We start from the raw sequence: 25,399 nt of genomic DNA, 5'->3' as shown, positions 1-25,399 counted from the left end.
CAATGGGCAACTCTACCAAGTCAGACAATGATGAGATCTTGATGTTTTAGATTGTTCTAACATCATACATATGTTGTAAAATGTAAAGGTCAATACTATACTATGATTATCAAGCAAAGAACCTAGTCGGTACACCCTAAGGAACCTAGTCGGTAAACCCTAAGGTTATCGCAGTCGGTTAATGAAGACAGAATGTCTACCGAGTAAAGTTTAGTATTCACCGAGTTGTAACCGAGCTATAACAGAATGCATTAAATGTTTACATGTGATAATTAATGAAAGATGATGATGAGCTGGAGCGAATTAATGATTGGCAAGCCGTAGAAAAAGTTTGTTAACAAATCTAAGGCAATGGAAAGACCACAAGAAGATCTACAGCTCAGATTGAACCGCATTATCCTAACACAAGTTCCAAGATGAATGTGCAAGTTCCAAAGTGGGGTAAAATGTTTTTAGATCGAAAGATACAATGAACCTAGACAAGATTGAAGATCTGATGGCTATGATTGATCATGGGAAATGTGATCAAGGAGATTAAGCGGTTAGAAGATTGTTTATAAATAAGAAACTATTGATAAACAATGGATGTGGGCAAGTGTATGCACAGGGATGCTACATAGTGATTACTGAGCACAGAAGCTTGAAGACCTGTTAGAATAATAGAGTATTGATGCCCAACAGATAGACAAGATTAGTTCTATGTCTAGAATGTATTCAACAAATAGGAATCTGCTTTAGCATTTTAGATGTGAATTTTAGATGTGAAGTTGCAGATAGATTGTATTACTGTTATTTTGTGAAAGTGACAGGAAATCTCTTAACCGAGTGGACTTAACAGTCTTATATGTAAATCCTCTAACAAGGTGACATTCTGATTGAGTGTTTGAAATCCTTTGACAAGGTCACTTCTAACAAAGTGAAGATCCTAACAGATCTGAGGGAAATCCCTTAACCGGGTCACATCTAGCAATGTGTTTTGTAATCTTTAATAGGATTTGATTTTAACCAAGCATACTCTAGAAGAGTATATTTCTTAGTGGGTTCGAAATCCCACAGTGGTTTTTATCTATTTGGGTTTCCACATTAAATTTGGTGTTATGTGGTTTATATTGTTCATATGCTTTTGAGTTTGCATGTTTGATAATTTTTTATTATATGACTGATATATGTTACCGAGATTGAATCTGATGTTTTTATGGCGAAATAAGTTTGTATGATTCACCCCCCCCTCTCATCTTGTTGGTTGTTGGATCTGTACTTATATTAAGTATCAGAACTATCAATTAGATACAATAAAGAGGGAGAGAGAAATTAAAGAAGTTAAACTTTTGAGTATGTGTGGCTCTATAAATAATGAAAAAATGAAAAGGTGTATAGATGTTGCAAATAGAACAATCATTAGCAGCAAAACTCGACAAATAGGCCTAATGATGGGTAGAGTCAATGAGATAGTAAATGAGACCAAAGATGGTTGGGCCAAATTCTTCCAAAATAATCCTGATTTTCTCACTTCTCAAGAAGAATTTTCTAAGGCAACAACTCCGACCATTTCGGACAAATCTAAAGGGAAAGAAATTTTGTGAAGTTTAGATCAAATTTTGACTGAACCGGCAGTTAAACCCAAAATTGATGAGAGTGTACAGACTAAACTGGTAGAGACAACATTTGTACAGTCTAGGGAAGGTAATATAGATAATGTACAAGTTACAGATAATATTGTGGATAATACTCCACCGATAGTAACAGATACTGCACCAAGTGGCGAAGCCACTGTTGCAAAAGAGGATGAGAAAAGAGATACACTGGGAGAGGATAAGGAAGACAAGGAAAAGGAGACTGAATCGGTAGTTGATTCCCCTACAAAACATTTGGAAATTGACATTTCTCAAGTTGAAGAGAAATCAATCACAGAGATGAGTCCCATAGAGCTAATGATGATGGATACTCAAAAGATAAAGAAGGAGGGATCTGCAGACAAAGGAATAATAGATCAATCAATAACAATTTTGCATAGATTGATTCATGAATGTATGATTGAAAATGAAGAAAGCCCTTCTAGCAAGCTTAAGGTATTGACAGAACACATATCTAAAAACTTTCAATTATTGCAGCAGATTTCTGTCAAGAAAGCACTTGAAAGGTTTAGTTTGGCCAAGAAATCTGCTTTTGATCAGATTATTGAGTCAGAGAAGAGAAAGGTTGAAGAGAAACTTATACTCATTGAAAATTATTTGAAACAGTGTACTAACATCTATAGGGTCTGTTGTAATATAGAAATTCTTACAGCAAATGTAGATAAGAGGTTAAAGGAATTACATGAAAAGATTGCTAATATTGCTAATTATTTTGATGCACTAACTTCACTCACAACTTCCATTCATGGAAAAATTTTGACCTTGGAGAATCAAGTCTTTTTCTTTTGAAAAGGAAAGAGATAAGATCATTCAGAGAGCAAGGAGTCTCAGAGGTTTGGTGAGTCCAAGATTGGATTCACTTGGTGTACATAAAAGGGAATGTATGGATATGCTTTTGAAGCCCACATCGATAGAATTTAATGAGAAATAAACACTAGCTCATTTACTGAGTGGACTTGTATCCATATCTGAAACATTCAAAACCAGCTGGGATACCTATGTACAGTTGCTAAAGAAAGCTTATTCAGAAATTTTCAGATGGGTCAAGCTCTGGTAAGTAGTCTGTAAGTAGTGTATATTATGTGAAAAATATGTATGTGTATATAGTCCTAAGGGGAGGATATCAGATAGGGTATGTTGCAAACAGGGTCAATCAGCTCAGGGGGAGCATGTTTCATATTTCAGTTGAACCGACAAGGAATCCATTTTTCACATGAGTGTTGCCATCAATGCCAAAGGGGGAGATTGTTGGAAATTGACACTCATTGGATTCATATGTTGTCATTCATGGCAACAAGATTCTATAGAAGGCATATACCGGCAGATACTAACATTTGGAGGCATACACCAGTGAATACCGCCATTGGAGTATTCAAGGTCATCACTAGCACCGACATCCGCATCCAGCACTTCAATAAGGTTGACATCAGTTTGGAACCGAAAGGTTTTATTTGAAAATCATTTTCTAATTATTGTATAGGGTTGACATTGAATATCTTTTGTATTGTAAGTCGGCATAAGGCATATTGTTTGTAAATGGTATATAAGTTAGTCTGTTAGGTCATTTTAATAAATATGGAAAAAGGTAGAAGAACTATGTGATGCGAAGGATATGTATTTAGGTCATTTTGTATGTGAAATTAATATCATGCTATGATCAGTAGATGGTTTATAAAGAATTCTTGGAGGAAAGGAGATACCGGTAGAAGGGTTTAGGGTTTATGAACCAGTACATAACATAACTTTAACCGAAACTCTTTTTGGCATTACAGATGCATTTTGTTAGTTCACCTTTACTATTTTATCTCAGCAGAAGCTTGTAGTTAGTGAGACTCTTTTGTGTTGAGTAGTGTTCTCTAGGCAATGTGCCTTCCTGCATATGCAGGCCCCCATGCTATGTAATATCTTTCATATGGTCAGTGAATTGATATTGTGGGTCACAAATCCCACTGTGGTTTTTCCTCTTTGAGGTTTTCCACATATAAATTCAGTGTGTTATGGTTTTCATTCATGTGCTTGGTTTATTTACTTCATGTTATATGTTTCTCCATTTACTGGTATATATGTGTATGTTATGAAAGGCTAAAATCTTGTATTACTGGTAGAACACTGATTCACCCCCCCCCCCTCTCAGTGTTCTTGGATTCATTTTATTCTAATAGTTCATGGGCTCATCCAATGGTTCTCCTTTTGATGTATCCAAATGATATGATTCATAACCATATTTTACAATCATGACATAGGGTCCCAACCAATTAGGCACAAACTTTCCCTTCTTTCCTTAGTCTTGAAGATTCTTCTAATTTTCTATAAGGACAAGATCACCAATGTCAAACTCTGAGGTCTTGACTTTCTTGTTGTAGTTGAGGTGCAAGTGATTTTCATAAACTTGGAGATGATTCAAGGCCTTGAGACACCATTCATCAAGTAATTCAAGCTCTTATAGTTTGGCTACTCAGTATTCTTCATTAATGAGAATTTTCTCCAAGGACACCCAAAGTGAAGGGAGATTGATCTCAAGGGGAAGGACAACTTCAAAATTGAATACAAGGGAATATGGTAATTCTGTTGTGGGTGTGCAAATACTTGTGTGGTAGGCCCGAAGGGCAAGATGAAATTGCAAGTGCCAATCATGACCAACTTCATTGAATATCTTTGTAAGAATCTTAATGAGAGTTTTATTTGAAGCCTCAACTTGACCATTGCCTTGCAAGTAGTATGGGGTGGAAAAGCGGTGTTGTATGGAAAATTTGTGTCATAATTCCTTGACATCCTGATTCTTAAAGGGTCTGTCATTATATGTAATGATAACCTTGGGGATTCCATAGCAACAAATTAATTAGTTCAAGATAAATTTTGCAATTTTTTTGCTAGTGTTAATGGTGAATGGTAAGGCCTCCACCCACTTAGTGAAGTACTCAGTGGTGGTGATGATGAACTTGTGGCCATTGGAGGAGGTAGGATTAATTTTATTGATGAGATCGAGCCCCCACTATGATAAGGGCCAAGGTGTAATGAGTGGTTGCAAGTCCTCAGATGGTGCATGAATCTTATAACCATGTTTCTAACAAGGTACATATTTCTTAACATAGTTATATACATCCTATTCCATTGTAGGCTAGTAGTATCCTATGTGGAGTAGCTTCTTCACTAGAGTGATACCACTTAAATGTGACCCATATATACCTTCATGTAGCTTGTGTAATTCTCATTCAACCTCCTCTTTATCTAAACACCTTAGGAGGGTTCCATAGAAGTGCCTTTGAAACAAGGTGTATACACTCAAAATTGGTTATGAATAATTAAATAAATATTTCTTATTTATTTAATGTTAATTCCTCTATTAAATAATTAAATTGAAAAGTTTAATTAATTTAATTCATTTAGTCATTCTTCTAATTCAATCTTATTAAATATTTAATATTTAATCATGCATTATCAATTCTTCTAAAGTCTCCATTAATTAAATAATTCTACAATTATTTAATTTCCTTTTCCAACTCACTACATCTCCACATCACTCAATCTTGCAAACTCACAATTTTGTGGCTCCACAAATTATTAATTTTCAGATAATTAATAATCCATATGTATCTTCAACTACCATCTTCTAAATGAAATAATGTGTATGTACACACATTTTCAATTCTTTTATATTTTCTCCAACCTTCCTACATCTTTGGAGGAAGTTGAGTCCATTTCTCTCAACATCCATAAATCTTCTCCATCCATCCTATATTCTCTCAAGTCTTCAACTCCAATCTAGGTGATCCTTCTGACACTTGGCTTCTCCTACCACCTTTTCCTCCATCATGCATGTGTAGGAGGAATATTTTCCTCCTTTTTCTCTCACATCCCAACCAATCTCTTCATAGCCATCAATCTTGCAAGATTTAATCTAAATCATTGATATCTCCCACATGGGATTTTTGCTTATGAAAATCTATAAAAAAGGCATTTCCTAATAATTTTAGAGCTAATAGTCATCTAGAAGTTATCTTGCATTCATGTGAGTTTTAGCAATCAAGCATTTTAGTAATTTACAGTGTGCCTTTGACATTTTAGCTTTCATTTTCATATATTTTTGCACAATCATTTGGCTCTTATCAAACAATCAATTATCAATCCATTCATCAAGTTGTCATCTTGGAAGCAACTACAGTGCAGTCTGAGAGAAAATATTTGCAACCAAGATCAAACGGTGATAGGACACAATGGAATTGTAAGTGAAGGTAATATGTTTTAAGTTTTAAATCCTTTATTTGTTTCATTGATAATTTTGGAGTATCCTGTAGGGTTCTCTTGTTATTTGTGAAAATTAATCAATCTTGCAAGTTCACTTTTGAAATATATTTTCAAGTTGACACATTTTTTCACCCAACATGGAGCTCAGGCCTCACACTTTCTAATGTCTAGTCTTTTTCTCACAATTTAGTAGTTTCACGCATTCATTTAAATAAGTGGCGCATTTTGAATCCTTTTCATGCATGTGTTGCTTTTGGCAATGCATTGTTTGACTTAGAAATGCATTTGTTTAGTTTAACAGTTCATTCACTGCTTTTGATCACATATTTAAATAGTTTTCATGCATATCCACTACAGGATCATGCATACACTGCACAGAGTTGTGCATTTATTGAATTAGGCAGCACATTTATAATTTTTGGTTGTGCATCTATTCTTTTATACATTCACTCTAACAGGCTGCAAACTTTTCAAAAAAAATTATTGTTAACTAACACTTTTTGCATATTCGACCGTCGAAGACCAAAAATTTTCAAAACTACTAACTTGTGCTTTTTTAGGCTATTTCTCATGCATTTCTCACATTTAGTTTAACTATGGGTTTTGTAATTCACCATCCTTGCTTCACATAGTTTAACTAGAAGGTCAATTAACAACATGCAAACTTGCATCTTTGTGTCTTTAAATTAGTTACACTTAGATCAATGTTTAGGGCTTTAAAATTAATCTTTGTTTATTGTGTTTGCAAAGTGGTAGGTTAGTATGCTCTCACTTTAACCAGGTGATTAGAAAACTAGACCCTTTTTTTTAATGTGTAACCTTTAGAGGGACTACCTCTTGAGTTGCCAATAGGGCCAGCGAGAGGGAACGACCCAAGTGGTAACAAGCTAAAGACAAGCTCTTTCGAACCATTATAAATAAATTGTGTTTGTAACGAAGGTTACAAGCAACAAGTGTTGATTAGTCCATACCGACGTTATGAGTCCCCATAAATCCTATAGAGCGTAACCTCTATAGGGTGGGAGGCCTTCCTTAATGGAGCGTAACATGTCGCATGTATGGCCACTTGACCAGATTCCCTTACTACAAACTCTATTGTATAGAAGCCAAAATCCTTCTAGTTGTTGGTACACGAGGTCGGACCTCTGATGAGACTCACACACATATGGTTCTTAGTAGAGATACAAAGTTTTCCATGAGGAGTTTTCATGGGAACTGATGCTTGGCTACCCCAGAGAACTGAGTGGCATGGACTAGAGCTAGTGGGGTCAAGCATCTAAGTATCTGCTTTAAATAGTGTAGCCTTGGGGAAACCCATGTCAGATTCAATAACTATTGTCTTAGTCTGCCATAAGAATTGTGCTTTCTTTTCAGTTCTATTTCTCAAACATTGTATCTATTGTGTTTTCATTACATTCTCAATCAAAAATAGAAAACAATCATCCTTTTGGAGAACAACTTGAAATTGGAAAACTTGCTTGGAAAAACACAGAGTCACACATTTGCAGCACAAAATAACACATTTGCAGTGCAGAGTCATGCATTTGAAGCATAGAGTTGTGCATATACAAACTTTGACAATGCATTCATATAATAGAACAGTGCATTCAAATAATAGAGTCGCGCATATACGATATCTGATAGCGCATTTATCAATAAATTGCACTTTTGCAAAATTTGGTCATACGTACACTCTGCAAAGTCACGTAGTGCATTTATAGAATTTGGCATCGCATTTACATAATTTGGTCACACATTTGTTTTTGCGCATTCACAACAAAGGGCACTTCACCTTATCAACTCAAAATTTTGAAAATATTTCTGGATACCCATTTTCGAGAAGAATCCATTTCAACTGTCACAAATTTCATAATTAGTCAAACAAATAGGGTTCTTCAGCAATTTGAGCATAAATCTAGATCACACCTAAGGTTTATACAACTATTCATCTCAACAAGTTGTAGATCCAACATTTTAAAGTGCATAATCGCTTATCTTTGATAAATTGAACTTACAAACATAGTTTCTCATCAGGATATATCATCCTTTATCACAAAACTATGAAACTTGATCAAAATAACCTTTTTCTTGACATTGGATATATCGTTCCTCTTTGAACTTGGTTATATAAAATTTCACAAAATTCGCACTATCATTAGGATCAAAAACTTGCAAATTACCACAATACCTTGTATGACCATATCGTGTAGTCTCAAAATGAGTAAACTTAGTTATAAAGAACTCTTGATAAAGAGAAGGTTTCTATACATAAACCGTAAACTTTTATTGAAGCATCGCATATTCCTACACCATTTTTGTAACTATCTACGTAGTTGTGGAACAGAGTTTGATGAAGAAACCTTACAAGCACGTTCTTTTCAACAACGAGGCACTTTATCTCAATGTAACAATAGAGGTGGTAGAATCAACTTAGCATATTTACCTGAACAATTGATCACCTATTGAGTCACATCTCAAAAATCAAAACATTCAATTCCAATTTGGACTAGAGCTCAACATGAGCAATTGAAACGGCAACAAGAAATGGAGGAGAAAAATTGTGATTACCATCATTTTGGATACTCGGATAAAGAAGAGGAAAAAATTAATGTTCCCATTAGAGAACTTCAACAAGATCCTAAATTTGACAAAATGATAGAAAGAATTTTAGAAACCCAAAAACAAAAATACTTCTTAATGTTGGCAAAATCAAGGGCTAAATTTCCTCAAAATTTTGATCTAGAATTCCTAAGACAAGATGTCGAATCAATTCGTACTCAACACAACAATGACCAAGATGACAAAAATATAAATCAGGTGAATAGTGATGTTAGAGTTGATCAAGATGATACAAATAGAAACCATGGTGATGTTAGGTCCTACTGGGAAAGTTAATGTACTAAGAGGGGAGGGGTGAATCAATACTTCAAAACTTTTCCTTAAAAACAATTTTACTGATAAACACAAACTATGTATTGCTGATCTCAAAGATATAAAATACTAAAACATAATCATAAAGATAAAATGCATCAAAATGTCACTCCATAACAAAATGATTTTTGGTCACGCAGAAACTCTTGGTTAGAGAGTAAAACTATGGTGAGGACGGCACCCACAACTTCACTACTACAATAATCAAGATTGCTCGGTTAGAGCTACATGTTTAGCCATTTATGATAGCTTACCCTGTTAGGAGTATAAAGATCTTTAGATCTACCTTGCTAAAGGATTTTACAAACACTTCTACAAAATGTTGTACCTGGTTAAAGGCTTTACAATTTATAGACTTTATTAGAGTCTTTTACCCTGTTAAAGGTTTCTATTACAACTTAATATTTCAATCAAAATCTTTACAAAATATCTGCAACTTCACATCTGAAATGTTATAGAAAACTCTATGTATTTAATATGAAATTACCTTGCTCATAGCATTCCTCGGTAATTGATAAATCAACTTGGTAACCACTTATGTATTCTCTGAAACCTTCTCGGTAACCTGTGATTATCTCTGTCAATCGTATTCCTTCATGCTTGACTTAATCATTCCTTCATCTCTCTTCTCTTGATTGACCTTACATGTCACCCTATATTCATGTACTCAAATCATTCTATTTATATAGATCTCTGAGATGATGATTTGTTCATGCTTTGATCATACAAACATGTTTTATTGAATGAATAAACATTCATTGGATATTCTTCCTCAAAATCATACAAAATCTTTAAATGCCGTTTCCAATGTAGTAACAGTTTCATCTTCTCGAATTATGTAACAGGTTTCATATGAGTGTCTAGGTTCATTGAATCTGGTAACACGTTTTCACTCGGTTCAAATTAACTCGGTATACCTTCTTTGCTGCTCGGTAAACATATAAACCTTACTCAGTAGATAGTCTGCATATGTCTCGGTTCACAACTCGATGTGTATCAACTCGGTGACTTGTCTTTCTTTTGTAACCGACACCGGTGACCTTGGTGTTTACCGACTGGACTATTCGGTAGTATTAACTGACTAGAGTATATAGAATGACTTTGGGCATAAAACTAATGACAACTTAGTAAATAGAAAAAATCTCCCCTTTTGACATTAGTTTGGTATGTTTGACAAAACTCCTTTCAAAGTCATAATACAAAATCTATATACTTGCAAAATAAACTGAAATGTCAGTATATACAATGTTCAAATACATACTCAAATACATACTCCCCTTATCAATATTTTGTACATAACTTGATGTTCCATGCTCTGTATTTCCATGCTCTTGATGTTACATTCCATGCTCTTGATGTTCCATGCTCCCCCTAACAATTTCAACTGTACACTCAGATATTCATGCTCGGTCATGTGTTCGGTACACTCCCCCTTTTTGACAAACATCAAAACTAGTTACCATTTGGTGGGGGCAACTGATCAAAAAGAGATTTATACTTTGTACGAGCTTCTGTAAGAGTGTTCTTAAGTGCATATTTGACACTAGACAAAATTGTATTCTAAGTTGTAATATCAGCTGACAGTGTGATCAAACCATCTAAAGTGCTTCCCTCGACTTGAGTTGATAATTGGGTAGCTCGGTTGATCTGCTCTTGAACTGATGAGAAATGGGGAATAAATAATGTTTAAAGAGTCATGATATCCATCCTTATTTTATGCTCTTCATTCCAAAGTTCTAACTATTGAGCCATAAGTGTTTGTAGCCTTGAATAAAAATTCTGAAGAGAATTTGGCTCGGTAGTCAATTTATTTGAGAGATTGGTAATCTCCTTTTCAATGACTTTACTCTTATTCTTGATATCTTTGATAAAGAATGAGAATGTACATAACTTCTAGAATAAATAAATAATATGCTTGAGTTGAGGGGAAAACTCAGCAATGAATTCAATAAGCTTTAGTTTACCTATAGCAATTACTTTCTGCACTTCTTCAATCATCTTGGGAGTTAGCTCTTTTTCCTTCAATTTGCTAAGGTATTCTGATGCTTCTACTCCTGATTTCTCCAACTGAGTGAGTAGTTCATCTAGTTGCACATGGATGAAAGCATCTTTATTGATGGTAGCTTCAGGTATCATGTCTGTCAATAATGTTTTGACATTCTGAAGTACTCCGTTCTTCTGTTGAATAGCTATCTGTCTTTCTTGCTCTGCTTTGGCTTTACAAAGCTCACCGAATTCTATCAGTGCTTGCCCTTTCAATTTTGTTAGGTCAACATTCGGTAGCACAATAGGCTTTTACAGATCTACCTTAAAACTATGTCATTTTGATTTCTTCTCCTTTAATGGTGCCTTTTCCGATTGAATGGGTACAATGGCTTTGGAGACTTGACCTTCCTCGGTATGTTGCTCGATAGAGGCAACACTTTTTTCGGTTCCTGTATCCTTTGTTTTATCCTTTGGTGTTTCCTTGCTTGAAGGTACTTGAGAAGTTGGCTCGTCGGTGGCCTAAGAGGTAGGTTCATCTTGTTTAACCTTTGGAGCCTCTGTGCCTTCATCTGTGTCCTGAGGTTTCTCGATTGAGACTTGTTGAGTGAGTGGAGGATAGGACTTGACCTGTTCCAAAACTGATTCACTCGACACAAGTTTGGCATAGGCGTTTCCTTCTATCATTTCTCCATCCTATGCTTTAGTGTCTATGACATCCTCATCTAATTGAATAGTGGAAGTAGGATCTTGCTCAGTGATGTCAACTATTTCATCTTCACCTTTTGGCTCTTTAGCCTGAATCCTGAATATCTTCTTCCATTTCTGTTTGGTTTCATTTTCAACTTCTAGATATAGTCCATTCATCATTTTAAGGCTCTTTGTTTTACTTGAAAATTTGTCTGGTAGTTTTTCAAGTGATCTCTTATTTCATCTACCGACATATCTAGAAAGAGATGTACCAAAACTCTTTCTCTTATATGCTTCTCTGATTCCATAGCATACTTCCATCTATTATCAATATGTGAGTATAATGCTTCTGGAAGAAAACCAGTCACTTCCAATGGAACTACTCAGAATTTGAGAAGTGTACTAATTACAGTGTCTTATATTTTCCTCTTCTCTTCATCTGTTCTAGTATCATATTTTACATATCTAGATAACCCAAATCCACCATATTCCTTCAATTTTGCACAAAAATTGTCGACACTATGTACATCTTCCTTTGTGCTTTTTACAATCTGAAATTTATTTACATCTTCTGACTCTGTGTCACTTTCCAAAATTAGTTTTTTGTTCTTCTTTCTATAAGTTTTTGTCACCTTAGGTATTTCTACATTCTTTTGCTTCTTACCGGGTGACACAATAGATGATCTAGTGTTCGATCGCTTCACTGGTGGGGTCGGTGATACCTTGGTTGCATCCTGTTTCTTTCTTTTCAAAATTTTGCCCTTTGGCAACTTGGTGCTCAGTGTAATTGTTGCTTCTTGAACTTCAGACTCTTATTTGATTGAAAGTTGATCACTCTTAGTAGGAGTGGAGGTATAACCTTCTCCAAACTTTTCAGTTAAATCCTTGATCATTCTAGTGGCTTTTCTAGCAACCTTTGGTACAACTATGCTCATTTTTACTTTTTCTTTCACCTCTTCATAGGTGCCATATCTTTTCTTGGTAGCATGCCTTGGAAGTGCTAAGAATGCATCTATCTGCTATTGAGCAATGTCAAAATCTATCTCATAACCCATAGGCAATAATGATTGAGTCCTAGGTTCTACTACATTGACATAACAGTAGTCTGTATCCAATTCAAAACATATAGTATCCTTGTATTTTTCCACTAGCTAAAGTGGAATCCTGTACTTGCTATGCGTCTTTTCCTGGAATTTGTTGAAGTAGTCATCCATTATGATATTGAAATTATCACCTAGCTGATTGATGAAATCATTTATTTGATGGGTGATAGGTCAGTGTAATTCCCAAACAACGTTACCGACTGATGGAAAGAATTTCTGAAAATAGAAGAACATACACACTAGGAGTGACCCAAACTCTAGTGTGTTAGTAGTATTATTCTTCTTTGGTTTCCTTATTGTATTTAGATTTTCAAAAAGATTCTTCAACAACACTTCACATAAATCAATTTGCATACCCTTTTTAACAATTTTGTAGGCCAAATCTACAGCTGCACACGGTACATTGTTTTCTCTTGTCGGCTGGAAGAAACAATAACCAATAACTCTAATAGCAAAATTAAGTTCTGCATCTATCACATTGTTCAACTTAAGACCTCTGCTATCAAACTCAACACCTGTTAATGTTATCAATTCCTTCTATGAAATCATTTTCTATGCTCAGGCATGGTCAAATATAGGGTATTTGGTTATTATGTGAATAATCTCCTTGGTGATCTTGAAAGATTGTTCCTCTAGCCACATAAAATCATCATGTACTCAGCTCAAGACAAATTTGACCCATTGGGGTTTGAAGACTTGAGGACAGGTTAGGGCTTCGATTAATCCCTTGACTTTGATATGCTCAAACTTGCCATCCAGATTTCCATCGGTACACAATTTATCATACATATCCTTAATCTCAGTATGACCTAGCTCATCAACTCTGCACTTGGTATTAAATCTAACATCTTCTATCAACAGAACCCTATCCAGAATAAGAGAAAATGCAGTTTTCTCATCGGGTTCGGAAGCCACTTTGGGAGGTAAGGTATATTTCAGTGTAGGCTTCTCAATGGTCTCTACTACAACAAGTTTCTGAACTTTGGGGGCCATTACAAACTGAAATTCTGCTTACAAAATAGCTTAGGGTTTCAAATAACTAGAAAATGCTTCAACTTAGTAAATACTTTGCAAATATTCACAACTTGACTTGATCGGTTAACTGCTAAAAATATAGTTTTAGGTTTTCTAAATACCTTGAATTCACTCTCAAAAATGTTTGATCGCCTTTAGATTCGCTCTGCTCTGCACTTTGAAAACTGGTAAGTGAAAAATGACCGCGCTCAATACTTTTAATACCTCCTTTTGACCTTATCGGGATTCATGCGGTTAGGTATAATAGGCATTAAATGCACTTGCTTTCCCTTTACCGACTAACTCTCTTATTATCTTTTTACCAACTAGACAGGCTTACTAGTTTTACCGACTTCCCTGGTAAATCAAAAGACTAGATAATTTTTTGAACTTTCTATTGCATCTTAGCTATGCAAATTTTGAATTTAAGTGCATGAATACATAGGAACTGTTAAGATCTAACCTTTGAGAATGCAGTCCCTTCATACCTTTATGGACTAATTCGAAGTAGATGCACCTAACTCGGTAGGTAAGGTGCTTCCTTCATTAGTTGACACATTTTCCTTCTTCTTCCAAAATTTCTGCAATTTAATTTTTATCTCCTCAGTATCTCCTTTCGGTTGGTCTATGCAGTCTTTAGCTATGTGACCAACTTTGTGACAATGAAAACATGTCATTCATGGACTTCTCCATAGCATTTACTTTAGTGGCGAATATTCACCAATGGCAAATTTTTCACATCAGCCCAATCGAAAATGGCAAATATTTTGTACTGTCTGGGGGTGGCCATGTCACTAGAACATTATCAATTTCTGTCAACGTCACGGCCCGATCGCCATATATTTTATGCAATTAAATATTTCTATGCGATGATTTCGCCAATACAATATATGGTGGACACACGGTAAATTTAATTATTTCGCCTACACTCTCTGAGGTTGCCTTAATAGATGACCTTAATTCGCCTATAGGCATGTGAAGATTTGTTATCCAGGGGGACCCAATTCACCCGACATCTTGCCGACGCGTGTCTGCAGTCACCCCAACTTTAGCCAACTATATTGTATTCGCTATTCGCCTATTATTTGGACGACCTATAATCGCCTTGAAAATTACGTAAGTCGTATTTGGACGACCTATAATCGCCTCAAAAATTATATTAGTCGTATTTGGACGACGTATAATCGCCTCGAAAATTACATAAGTCGTGTTATAATTACACGGGATTCGCCAAATATTTGTATACTGGTAAATTCCCATGGAATTCGCCATATAAGGATTCGTATAAATACATGCAAAGATCAGGTCTATCTCAACACAATCTGGTGGGTTCTAGGCTCTGAATTCTGATCAATAGCAAAGTTTCAGACCAAGGAAAATCATTGTTGTTGACTGTATTGGCGACTGCTAGTTACCTAAAGCCTAAAGGTGAGCGATCATATTTTTGAACTGGTATATTATACATTATAGTCTATTATTGCTTCTTTAGCAAATTGATATTTTTTTGGCAGCCTTTATTTCATTGGAGATGTCGAATAGGAAGAGGGGTAGGAAACCTGAATGTGGGGAAGGCCAGGAGAGGCCAACAAAAAGCAAAATGTTGTCTTCGTACTTTGGCATTGGAAAATATTGTGGTACTGGTGAAAATCAGGAAGGTACATCATCACAAGTACAAGTACAAAATTCACCACCTGCACCGCATGTTGAAGATGGCGGTGAACCTGATATCTCAGATTAGGATGATCTTGAAGAAGATTATCTGTTAGATACCCAAGTTAGCCGGAATGATATAATCGACTTGAGTGATAATTCCATTGATGATAATGCACGGAAGGGGAAAAGAAAAGCCATATCAAAAAATGGTGAACCACAATCAAAAAAGGATCGGGAGTGGGATATGTCAGTCAGGAATTTTCAAATTAATTGGGTATCGAAGTATCCATTCATTGAACTAGTGGAGAATCCAATTGAAGGCGAGCCTCCAATAGAATGCAGGTGTAAGATTTGCACTTGGAAAAATAAGAAGGAAATTAGGTTGCAACTAAAATTTGACACCATAGAAAAGCATATGGGTAATGTTTATGAAAAACAAATGATAGACGGGGTTGAAAAATCAGTGATAAGATGGAAAACAAAGGATGAATGTAAGCATGTGAGGAATGCCGAAGAGTATTATTTTCATGAGAAATTACAGACGAAGCATGCTGAAGTTAAATGTTCTATTGAAGCTATTTTTTGAAAAGCAATGCAAATAGAACAACTAGGAAAAGTTGTACAGTTAAGCATTGTTTTTCATATTTTGACCAAAGGGCATGCTATGACAGATTTCCCATCAACTAGTGGTTTATTACACTTTTTGAAAGTTCCTAACTATCCTAATAGACACTGGTCAATAAACAGTGGATGGGAATGGGCAAGTTGTCTTGCTAAGGTTGAAATAGAAGATGTACAAGAAAAAATAAGAGAGTCAAACTTCATTGCATTTTCCTTAGACGAAGTTACGGCAGTAGACAATACTTCATGGGTATGCATGCATGTTTATACTATAGAGAATCATACCCGCCAACCTCATCTACTATCTGTTGCTAAAATGAAGGAGAGTGTGACAGCAAAATATTTATTTCAACTAGTAAAGAGAAGTTTAATTGAATATGGAGGTATGGATAACATGACGGTAGCCAAAAAATTGGTTTGTGTTGGAGTAGATGGAGCTTCAATAATGCAAGGTCACAGGAACAGTCTTTGTACAAAGATTGAAACTTCATTTGCACCGTACATTACTGCAATTCACTGCATGGCTCACAGAATGAATCTATCTTTTGGAATTGTGAGCAAGTTTGCTTCAGTTAAAAAAATTGAAATTTTAATCAGAGAGCTCTACTCACACTTCTATCGAAGTCCCAAGCGATTTATGGAATTTCAACACTTTGTTGATGAATTAACTAATGGGAACAAGCTTCTCAAGGATAATGACACCAGATGGATCTCTTTGGATGGTCCAGCGCATCAAGTGTTTTCAGAATATCCATCCTTGATTGGAGTATTTCACACAACTCGCGACGAATCAGATCAGCCAAAATTTCCTGAACTTCTTGGTAGGTTAAGTAATTTAGAGCCACTCTTAACTTTAGCAGCTCTTCTGCCCATGCTAGAGGAAATGAGGAATATTATGAAGGCTGCCCAAAAAAGAGCTCTATATATTGCAGAATATGCTACACTGCGTAAGATGACATGCATGACCCTTGACAATCTCTATCGAAATGAACCAACACTATCTGATGAAAAATTTGTTAAGTGGCGGACACTCACAGATTTGAACAATCCTGATAAATTTTTAGAAATCGGTGCAGATGGGGAGGTATGTGCCAATGTATGGGGAGTTGAGATACCAATGCACTTCTATGCCATGGTTGACCCCGAGGAACCAGGAAAGCACCCTAGGAAGAAACTAGCAAGAGTTACAAAGGAAGATTTTGATAAGATTGCTGAGACTATAACTACTTCTGTGAAGAAAATTGCATATGATCTTTCCTCAAAAATTAGAAGTAGATTCCCTCCTGACAACCTACTTGAAGCCATGTCTATTGTGTTTCCTCATTATTGGAGCCTCAACAATGCATCTGATTTTCGAAGTAAGCTACTGACTTTGATAAAACAATTTTGCATATCCAGAGAATTGAATGGAGTAACTATAAATGGAATATTAGATGAAACTCATCTTTGAGAGCAATCATCTCATTTTGCATACACTATGAAACAACAATATGCCAAAATGGAGAACCCCCGCGAAGAGGGATCAGTAACAAGGGTTTGGAAATATATAGCTGAGAACGCATCCTTGCGTGATTCAATGCCAGAATATGTGAAGCTTGCTGCTTTATGTTTTACCATGATATTGGGTTCGGTGGAAGATGAGAGAGTTTTCAATGCTTTGGGGTTCCTAAAATCAAAGCTAAGAAACAAACTAGACAAAAATTTGGAAAATTGCTTGAGGCTCTGTACATCTAGGTATGATGTCCACACTTTTCCTTACGATAGGGCACTGCAAATCTGAAGGTCCAAATATGAAAGAAGAGGTTTGGGCAACACTTCAAACCAAAGTGTCAGTGGGACTAGTGGACCTACTGGTAGCATTGAGATGCAGTTTGGCGAAGATATGCAGACTCAGTCTCAGAGTAAAGAAACCACATACGAGAATCAAGAAAGCACTGAATTTGATGAGGATGAATGGCAACTGTAAGAGATTGGTATTTATTAATCTTATTATTGTATCTCATCATTCATATTACAAAAGCATATTACTTTTTGCAATTAGAATTTAATATTGATTTGTAATTTTATATTTCAACTTTCTATTTCCAGATTTAAAATAGCATAATAAAAAAAAACCATAATGTGTTTATTGATACAGAGATGTTTATTGTTTATTTATACATGTTTGAGTCTCAAATCTGTGTGATATATTTCAGAACCATATGATAAATTTCATTCAATAGTAATACACATGTCGAGAACTTAGATTTTCATTAATTCTTTCAAAATATAGCCATATGATACAATTCATTCAATAGTAATACACCAATCTGTGTGATTCTACATGCCAATTGCAAAAGTGAGTACAAAGTTTCAGAACCCTTTGCAAATGACCCTGAATTCCCTTTTATAGAAATAAGAGAGCAACAACAACTCCTATGTGATTCTCCAATGTCCATGCAAAAGTGAATACAAAGTTTCAGAACCCTTTGCAAAATTGTAAATGACCCTGAATTCCCTTTTATAGAAACAAGGGAGCAACAATAGCTTCAGGTCGAATTGCAAGTTTGCAACCTGTGAACACTGAACATCAAAATCACAAACTCAGTACATATTTATATGGCCATCACAGGTCGTATTAGCAATTTAACATCTACTACATGTTTGATATCTCCTATTCAAAAAATAGAGTTCAAAATTAAATATTAATTCACGCCATGATTCATGACAAATTAAACATAGATAATAGCTATAGTAGTGCCTAAAACCTACTAATCAGAAATAGAGAAATGCATAAATGTTAAAGCAATGAAGAATTTGAGAATACAAATTTACTGGCTGAAGTTTTGCACTGTGCATCATAGATTCATAGGCTGGATTAGCAAAATAGCAATAGCGAGTGCTATTTTTTTCCTATTCATAAATTAGATTCATAGGCTGGATTAGCAAAATAGAAAACAGGAAAAAAAAAAACCTTGAAATTAAGAATAAAAGAAGAAAATTGTGCAATACATACTATGATTCTTAAGAATTTTGTGCCAGTTTTTGTAGGGTGCTCCACTCTTCGTCTGATGGAAGTTCAATATTCTGTAAACTATGGAAAGTCAACTCCAACTTCGTCAACATTCCATATTTAGAAGATTTACATGACATCACTGTTTCATCCAATAGCGAATTTAGAGTTGTAAATGGTTGGATGAATTCCAGAAAGCTTTTGGGAGTTGTGTCCTTTGGAAGCAAGTCTAAATCAGACTTCTTTTTTTTCTCCATTATTTTTTTGTAAGCTTCTTCTCCAATGAATTTATTTTCTGTGTCAACAGGCTTAGCCAAACCAAGTTTAATCAAATTATTTTTCTTTTCTTGCAGCTTCATTATCTTTTTTCCACAACTGTCCATAATTTTTGATATTTCCCTTAGCTTCTGGCATTTTTAAATGATAGATGATGTCTTAACTATGGCATCAATGTGGATCTTAATTCCCTTGGATGCCAAGTAGCTGTAATTGGAACTGTAGACTACTTTCAGAATCTTTTTTGCCATTTCCTCTTTTGAATAAACATGTGTGCTCTTCTCATAGTGTCCTTTGATTTTTTTTAAAAATTGTCTCATACTTTCAGTCAATTGAAACCATTCACACAACTTCTCACTCCTCTGCATTATTTGCCGCCAAATGTTTTCTTGTATATACTTCATTGTATTTTTCATATTATCTTTGAATCTATCATCCAAAGTTTTTATTTTGTCATTTGCATTGTGCAGGTCTTCTTTCATTTGTGCACATTTTTTTCTTTCTTCCTCTACTTCCTCTTGCAAATGTTTTTATTTTTCCTTCCCATGATCCAATAGGTCTTGTAATTTTTTCATTTCGGCAGCAGCAGACTCATAACTTTTGTATAATTTTTGAAAACTGGCTTTTTCCTCAACAATTTTATTATTGCTTTTAGCCAGTTTTTGTGTCAGGTCCTTCAATTCTGCATCCTTCTTGTCTTGCTCTGCAATTTCTATTGCAGAGCCCAAAATTTTTATCCTTTTCTGTAATTCATTGCACTTGCTATCTGCTGCTTTCCTCCTTTATTTCTCGTTTTCCAGGTTTGCCTGTAACTTTTCTATTTGTTTCTCCAGTTTATTTTTTTCTCTCTCCACCTTTAGCAGTGAAGTGTAGACCACTTCGTTAGTCCTTTTTGACACACTAATTTTGTCCACATTATGTACTTTGGAGAAATCCATTTGGAGGGTGCTAACTTGAAATTGAGAGGGATCTATCCGGCTATGTGGTGGATTTTTATCTTTAGATGGGCTCGAGGGCATAACAACCATGAACTCCATCATATCTTTCTATGGGTCATATGTTGGAAATACCATGTTCCTTGCAGCTTGTTCGTTTACAACTTTAGACACGGAATTCCTATGAAATGCTTTCTTTTTTTCTTTATTTGCTTTTGTCGTGTGTTCAAATTTTTCATAGTAATCATGAAATTGAAAATCTGGGGTTGTTGAAGCAATTGTATGTTTGAAAGGTGACATAGGAATACCATAGGCTCCAGTTCCACTTATTCCTGTGGTTTTAACTAATGCTTGACCAAGATTAGGATTACCAACAACAATTCCTAATGCTGTCCCACTCCCATTGACACTTTCATGTGTAGTTTTCATAGTCTTTTGAGGTGTGTGATCTGAAGCTGCAAATGATTGATTTGTAGTGTCAGTGGCACTTGATATAGGATTCTCAATAGTATGAGATTGAGTATGTACCTCTAGTGGCCTCTTGCGAGAGATATTTTGTTGTTTCCCTTGTCCAACACTAATCATAGCGACACTTAACTGAACAATAATAGGAATACTATCCCCAGATTCCCTCAGTGGCAGTGGCACTTAATTGACCACCAATGGGAATACCATGATGTGGTGGTGGTTGTGGATTTGAACCAGAAACAAATGTAGGTGGACCCTGAGGGTAATGAGTAGTACCTATCCTTGATGAATTTGAAGAATCAAGTCCAATGACTGGTCTATAAGGACCTTTTGATTTTGACCCTGATGGATTTTGTACCTGTAGTGGATACCAAATGCCCTCTCCTCTGGGACCTAGACCACCACCTTCAAATCCCATTTTTTCCACAATGCTTGACCCTTTGATATATTTCTCTTTCATTGCCTCATTGACTGCACCTAATATTTTAGGGACTTTAGTAGTTGTTTGAGTGGGCTCAACCTCAGGCTCATACTGATCAACATCTTCACTCCTGTCATATGATGTTGTGGGATGCTCCATATTCCACAATTTGCTAAACTCTTCATCCTCGTCGATGCTATCAAATTCTGCACTTGTCTTTGGTTCACCGAGATTCCTCCTCATAGTCCAAAAATCATTTATTTTGGTTTGAGTCCAGTAATTCTCTTTACATTCGTGCAGAATTGATTTGGGAATAGTTTTCTTAGATGGATTAGCAGATTTTATGTAGAAATTCTAGGACCTTCTATTTTGGATGCCCTGGCCCTCCATAATTTGTGATGAAATTTCTACTGTTGAAATGTTATTGTCAGCTGCAATTTTCTCCATCTCTTTTTTAACCTCATCCCAGGAGTCCTTGTTTCTAAGCTTTTCTAGCAATGGTTTACTTTCATGTAGACATAACGCTGAAGAGTTCCCATTTTTCTTAAGCCTTGCTTGAACTACATCGATTGGATCATACTGCGAGAGACCCTCGTCACCAAAGATAAAAACTGTCAAGAAATCATGTGCCACAATGAATGTTTTTCTCTCAAATGTGAACCCTCCACATGAGAAAGGCAAGGAAGGAAATATGCTCTTCTTTTACTGACCATGGAAGTGCCTATCTGTGCTCTCCAATTGCTATACATACTCTAATGCAAATACCCTCTTTGTCACATGTATTGGAAGTCTGTATGGTTTTACTGCCAATCCGTAAAACCTTAACACGTTGAATTCTTCCATGAAGAACCAGTCAGCCAATTCTATTTGACTTCCGAGTTGAATGCAATCTCTACAAGACATAGGCAACATAGGCATTGGAGTGCTTGTAATTTCATTATACATTGGTGCCAAAAAGAAGTCTACAAAATGGTTGTAGTTCTTTCTGTTATCATGCATCCTTATCTTTCGGCTCCAATCATATATTGGATAGTTTGTTCTCTTCCCAGTCTTCTCATCAATCTTATAGCTCACAATTTGAAGCTTGTTGGTCTCAAATATTGCACGATACTTGGATAGAAGGAGATAGCACAAGTAGGACGAGAACCTAAATGTCTTACAGGAACCTTTTTTTATCATAAGTAATTGTTTTTGCATGGATTTTACAATGTGATCAATAAAATTATATCTTACTGGCTTACTTGCACAATGGATATTGTAGTCACACAAATCTGTCCAGCTTAATTAAATAAATATTCGCTATTTATTTGATTAAAAATACACTAGCCATCAGTTAATTAAATTAATATTTAATTAATTCATCTCCAAACATTCTCCTATTAATTAAATAAATTATTTAATTTATTTTAATTAATTCATTAAACCAAATTCACACTCAATTAAATGAATAAATCATATTTATTCAATTTAATCCCCTTTCCTCTTTCAAATAAATTAAATAAAACATTTATTTAAAAACATAGATCCCCCCACTTGCATTTTCCTACAAATGCAAGTTGCAACCACAAGTTGAAATAAACTAATTTTATTTTTAATTAAAATCCTATTTTCCCTCACCCACCAAATCAACTTGCAAACCTAACCCCCTTCTAGATTCTTCTAAACCCTTCCTAATTAACCTAATCCATCCCCTAAATATTGTCACATTCCTAAGCAAATTGGAGTCACTTCTCAAAGACTCCAAAGTCTTTGAAAAGCAATTAATGCTTTGTGTGTTCAACAAATTAACCTCTAAAGTCTTCCAAACCACTTATGGCTCTTACATGACCATTAATGGTTAATTCCACTTGTACCCATGGTTAAGGACTTTGACCCCTAACTTAACCCTCATGTAACCCATGTGTCTCCTCAAGCATTTATTGCTTTGACCATGGTTATCCCTTTAACCCTTGCACAAGAGTTTACCCCTTGGATAAAAGCTTTATCCAATGGATAACTCTAACCTAACCTTAACCTTACCTCCCAAGTTAACCCTCAGTTCATGTCAAGCATTTAATGCTTCTTCCCTCTCCTCTCAACCTATCTCACATTGACACTTGTCATCCTAGGATTGGGTTGAAAGCCCTCACATGGATTTGAAATCATTCAATCTTGACCCTTGTTGAGATTACTCAATCTCAACCATCCATTGCTCCATTTTCCCTATAAATAGAGCCCATTTCTTCATAATCTAGATCTTGAAAACTTGTATGCATTTACCTTAGAGTCATTGTTGGATAGAGAGCATTTAGCATAATTCACTTTGGTCTAGAATTAATCTTACTTAGTTACATAATATCTCATTTCTTAGCTTGTTCATGTTTGCATTTTCATGAGCATTTACTTCATACTCTTGAATCTCCATAAGACATCCAAAAAATAGTGCAAAAATCTACTGAGAGCTACACTCATTTGGGAACTTGGAGAGGAGAGGAACAAGGGAGAGCTAATGGCGTAGGGAGCATCATGAGTGGAGTCTTAATGTTTATTCGGTTTTATCTCTCATATGCTTCTATGTTTAATCTTTTTTGATAATGATTTTTAATGGTTTAGTTTTAAGTTGATTTGACTAACCCCCGGACTAACTGTTTTATGGCGTTACATTTGGTGAACCCGACATGAAGGTAATGAATGGTGACATGTGATATGTGATTGTATTAGTATTTTGAGTCAAATTTTTTCATATCTGCAACTGTTAGTCTAAACAATATGTGCATGTCATGCTATTATTATATTTCATGAGAAATCTTTGAGACATTATGACAAGCAGCTCACATGCCTTGTGTGTGATTTCATGTTTGTCTTATGTATCCACCAAAGCTTATTCGCTGTTTTAGTTGTGAAAAAAAAAAAATCCGCCTTTAGTTGTTTTTTTTTTTTTAATGAATGTCCATCTGGTTTACAAAGATCATTTTTTCACAGGTGGGAGGATGCTCGCAATATTTGTTGAATTTGGTTCTATGCTGCCAAATGCATTTTCTTAAACAGTTTCTAAAGCTTTTTTCAACGACATCTATTTTTAGGCATTCCCTGCAAACATGGCGTGCTAAAACAAGATAGTTATATTCTATCAAGTAGTTTGAGCCTTTTATCTACGCTCTCATATTTTGAGATAGAAAGTTTCCAACTTTTCTACTGGCTAAATACATGGCGATGAGTCTATAGACCATGGGTTCTCTGTGCTTTCCACGCCTAGCATTCACTATCATGAACTCCATTTAATCCATATCCCGCAACCATTGCATTTCTGAAATCGACATCTCTTTGTGGCATTCTGTCAGAAAACTTTGCCTTTGTCTATGTTTCCACATTTTGTAGGCATATCGACCAGGGAAATTGCAACTGCAACGTTTCACAAAAATTTGCTATCCATTATGCTTTGATCGATGTCCATACGTATTCCATGAGGTGGCATTTTTTTTAATTATTATTTTTAAGTATTCTGTCAGACAATTGATGCAAATCGTGAAATTTGACTCTATGCTTGGAAAGTGCATTTGCTTAAAAGTTTTTAAAAGTTTTGCAACAAATCCATTTTAGACATATCCTGCAAAAGCTTCTTAAACAAAAATAAATAAAGATAAAAAACATGGAAGCCTTTTTCAAAAGCCCACGTGAGGGGTACTATTTCTTTTGCTTTTATTTATTTATTTTAGAATAGCTTTTATAATAGTTTGTAAAAATAGTTTTTAATTAGTTTCTTTTATTTATTTAGTTTTTAATTCTTTTAATTAGTTAGTTTTTATTTTTATTTTTTTTAAATTAGTTTTTAAACTTAAGTTTGTTAATTAGTTTTAAAATTTTAGTTTGGTAGTTAAGTTTTGTTCTTTTATTTAGATTTTTTTTTTTTTTAGGTCTAATCTTGGTAAGTGCGATTAGATTAATTTTTTTAAAATATTTGGCAACATGTTAATTTGTTCGATAGTGTCAATCTATTTTTGACTTTAGAGACTAAATTTGGGTTCACATCTTGTGCAGGACATCAAGGAGCGTTTTTCTAACACATTGCTTGTAGGTTTTGGATAGACTTTCAACTTTGCAAATCTTGTTTTTGGTTAACACGTTTTAATGGTGCAAATGGATCAATCCTAGGATAGTCATTCACATTGTGCAATCTTAGTTAAAAAGAACATTCACATCTTGCAATATCGGATAAAAGAAACAATCACATTGTCATTTTGCTACAATCTTGGGTAAAAAAGAACAAACACATCTTACCATGTGGACTAAAACAAACAATTGCACATTGCTATCTTGGATTAAAACAAACTATCATTCTTGCAATCTTGGCTAAAACAAACATTCACATCTTGCAATATGGGCTAAAAAGAACAATCCACTTGCTATTTTTCAAGTTTAAAAAGAACAATCATTTTGCAATCTTGGATAAAAAC

Source organism: Cryptomeria japonica, chromosome 2 (assembly GCF_030272615.1).
Source record: "Cryptomeria japonica chromosome 2, Sugi_1.0, whole genome shotgun sequence".
Taxonomy (NCBI): domain Eukaryota; kingdom Viridiplantae; phylum Streptophyta; class Pinopsida; order Cupressales; family Cupressaceae; genus Cryptomeria; species Cryptomeria japonica.
The sequence above is the reverse complement of the archived record's forward strand: the minus strand, read 5'-3'. Positions refer to the sequence as shown.